At 38.2% G+C, this 3,565-nt stretch overlaps 1 protein-coding gene across 5 annotated transcripts in view; it reads right to left on the bottom strand.

Moving 5' to 3' along the window:
• LOC108312759 (nuclear autoantigenic sperm protein) overlaps positions 1 to 3,565 on the bottom strand; it is a 53,130-nt gene that overhangs the window by 17,114 nt on the left and 32,451 nt on the right. The window contains exon 3 of one of the 5 annotated variants that reach the window (XM_017540843.2): positions 826 to 898. The exons of the other annotated variants lie outside the window; for them this stretch is intronic. The gene's annotated coding sequence lies outside the window, so the exon portion shown is untranslated. The remainder of the gene's footprint in view (positions 1 to 825; positions 899 to 3,565) is intronic. 5 annotated transcript variants of the gene reach the window in all.

The following is a 3,565-nucleotide window of genomic DNA, read 5'->3' as shown; positions in this document are numbered from 1 at the left end:
AAAAAAAAAAAAAAAAAAACATATATATATACAGGAGAATATCTTAATATCTTAATGACTTTGGGTTTGGCAAAGACTTCTTAAATATGAAAGAAGCACAATTAATAAGAGAAAAAAAATCAATAAACTAGACAAACCACTAAAATGAAGAATGTTTGCTTTCTGAAACACTGTTTTAAAAACAAAGCAAGCCAAACTGGGAGAAAATATATGCAAAACTTCTGAGAAAGGACTTGAATACATGACTCTTAGAACTCAATAAAATTACCAATCCAATACAAAGGGGGCAAAGATTTTAACAAACATGTCATCAAAGATACAAGGATGGCAAATAAGCACATGAAAAGATGTCAGTATTACTGGTCACTCAAAAAACTACAGATTAACCCACAATAAGATACTGTTATACTAACTATAACGGTTAAAATGTTAAAGACTGACTCAAGTGATGATGAGGATGTAGAGCAACTAGAACTCTCAAACACTGCTAGAAAGAATGTAATGGTACAATCACTTCAGAAAACAGTTTCGGAGTTTCTTAAAGTTAGATATATACCAGCCATATTATATAGCCATTCTACTCCTAGGTATGAACCGCAAAAATGGAAATGAATGCCCATACAAAGACTTGTACACAAATATTCACAGCAGCTTTATTTGTATGCCAAAAACTGTAAACCCAAATGGATAGACAAATTGTGATACATCTACATAATGAAATGTCATTCGCTAACAAAAACAATGAACTATTAATACATGTGGTAAAACGGATGAATCTCAAAATAATTGTGCTGAATCAAAATAACTACAAAAAACAGTACTTACTGTATGATTCTATTTAGATAATATTCTACAAAATGCAACCCATCTTCAGTGACAGAAAGCAGATTAATGGTTGCTGGGGAGGGAATGAAGTACAAAGGCACATGAGGAAACTTTGAGGTGATGAATACGCTCATTATCTTGATTGTGATAATGGTTTACAGGTGTATTTATGTAAAAACTCATAATTGTTAAAGTTATGTGTGGTTTCCTGTGTGTTAATTAGACCTTCATTTAATGTTTCTTACAGCTTTAAGAAAAATCTGGGGCAGTTCCATTAATGGAAACCAAATTATTTGGAAGGATAATTGCTCTTCTTAACTCAATCAACAATACTTGGGCACCTAATATTGCTGGGCACAATTCAAGACACTGATTATAACAAGAGTGAGCTAAGACCACATGGACAATGTCAAATTGAAGCAAAGACTTTAAAGAAGGCAAGCCCCAAAAAAATACAGGGGGGGAAAAAAGCACTCTAGGGCAGAGGCAACAAGTTCAAAGCTTAAAGAAGGTTGCTTAAAATATTTGAGAAACAGAAAAATTTTCCAGCTAGAGTAAGCTGGGGAAGAAATATGGGAAATAAAGGGAAAGAGGGAGAGGGTAGCATCACATTAGAATAGACTTTAAGACAGAACAAGAATAGAATTAGGGAGAAAACCAGTTAGAAATAAAGTCTAAGGCAGGTGGCTCCTACCTACAATCCCAGCACTTTGGGAGGCCAAGGTGGGATGATCACTTGAGCCCAGGAGTTCCAGACTAGCATCTCTACAGGAAAATATAAAAATTAGCTGACATCGTGGTGTTCACCTGTAGTCCCAGCTACTTGGGAGGCTGAGGCAGGAGGACTGTCTGAGCCCAGGAATTCAAGGCTGCAGTGAACTAGGATCACACCACTACACTCCAGCCTGAGCAACAGAGCAAGACCCTATGTCAAAAAAATAAATTTTCAAAGGTCGCCTGGTGGGGCGTGGTGACTCATGCCTGTAATCCTAGCACTTTCGGAGGTCAAGGTGGGCAGATCACAAGGTCAGGAGATCGAGACCATCCTGGCCAACATGGTGAAACCTCGTCTCTACTAAAAATACAGAAATTAGCTGGGCGTAGTGGCACACACCTGTAGTCCCAGCTACTAGGGAGGCTGAGGCAGAAGAATTGCTTGAACCCCAAGGCAGAGATTGCAGTGAGCCAAGATTATACCACTGCACTCCAGGTCTTTATTAAAAAAAAGACTCCTTTTCCATAAAAAAGGAAAGAAAGAAACCATAAGAATCTAGACAAGAACCAGAAGAGTATTACAGAGGATTAGGTTCTGAATATACTTACTTTACAATGTACTAATAGACTAGATAAAGCAAACGTTTTATGGCCTAGCCAACTGGTATTAAGTGTTATTAATGAACTATGTAGAACTTTTACCTACATTTAAATCCTAGGATCCAAACCTCATAAAATTATTGAATCATTACCCCCACTTTACAGATGGAAAACTGAGTATTAATGGCAGTGATTCAAATCTACACAATCTAGTTTCAAAATTCTAGAACATTGCCATTTACTGAGAAAAAAGTCAATTGAAGGAAAAGCCAGTGAGGAACAAGGCAATCAATTACTGTACAGTATTTAGCTTTGGATATGTTAATTCTAAGATCCCTATTAGACCTCCAAGATATTATAAGGGAAAAATTTTGGGAGTTATGTGGGGACTGGAGATACAAATGGGATTCAGGTGCTTAAAGCCACAGGACTTAACAGGGAGAATACATACGGAGTGGCTACTAATGAAGAGGTAGGATTGAGACCTCTTCATTAGTAGGAAGACTTCCAACATTTATATGTAGGTAAGAATAAGGGTTTGGGGGAAAAGTCAGTAAAGGAAAAGAGACAATAAAATAATATGAAGTAAAGTAACGAAGCTGGGTGCAGGGGCTGACCAACATGGTGAAACCCTGTCTCTACTAAAAATACAAAAATTAGCCGGGCATGGTGGTGCACACCTGTAATACCAGCTACTGGGGAGGCTGGGGCAGAAGAACTGCTTGAACGCAGGAGGCAGAGGTTGCAGTAAGCCAAGATTGCGCCACTGCACTCCAGGCTGGGTGACAGACTCCATCTCAAACAAACAAACAAACAAACAAAAACAAACAACAACAACAAAGGAAAGAAAACAAAGTAATGGGAGTAATGGATTGGGTCAATTCCCGATGACAAGATTAACTCAGACAATAGGACTACTTAAAAAAAAAAAAAAAAAAAAAAAAATAAATAAAAAAAAAAAAAAAAAAAAAAAAACCTTAACTCAGCTGAGAAATGACTACTAGAGTAAGGAATATGGGTGGTGTTAATGACCACAAACAAGACTATTTTAGCAGAACGACAGAAAAACGAAGCTTCAATTAAGAACAAAAGAGAAGTTGAGAAAGAGCGGACACCTTTTTCACATTTTCCTTTCAAAGAAACTGATGTGAGGTAATAGATGAAGGGAGGTATGAGGAGTCAACAAACAGTTAAACCCGATGATACCTACTGGGTTGATAGAACTTATCTCAGGCCGGGCGCGGTGGCTCAAGCCTGTAATCCCAGCACTGTGGGAGGCCGAGGCGGGTGGATCACGAGGTCAAGATATCAAGACCATCCTGGTCAACACGGTGAAACCCCGTCTCTACTAAAAATACAAAAAATTAGCTGGGCATGGTGGCGCATGCCTGTAATCCCAGCTACTCAGGAGGCTGAGGCAGGAGAA

Source organism: Cebus imitator, unplaced genomic scaffold (assembly GCF_001604975.1).
Source record: "Cebus imitator isolate Cc_AM_T3 unplaced genomic scaffold, Cebus_imitator-1.0 Scaffold129, whole genome shotgun sequence".
In the NCBI taxonomy this organism is placed as follows: Eukaryota; Metazoa; Chordata; class Mammalia; order Primates; family Cebidae; genus Cebus; species Cebus imitator.
This window is presented reverse-complemented; position numbering and strand designations above follow the sequence as displayed.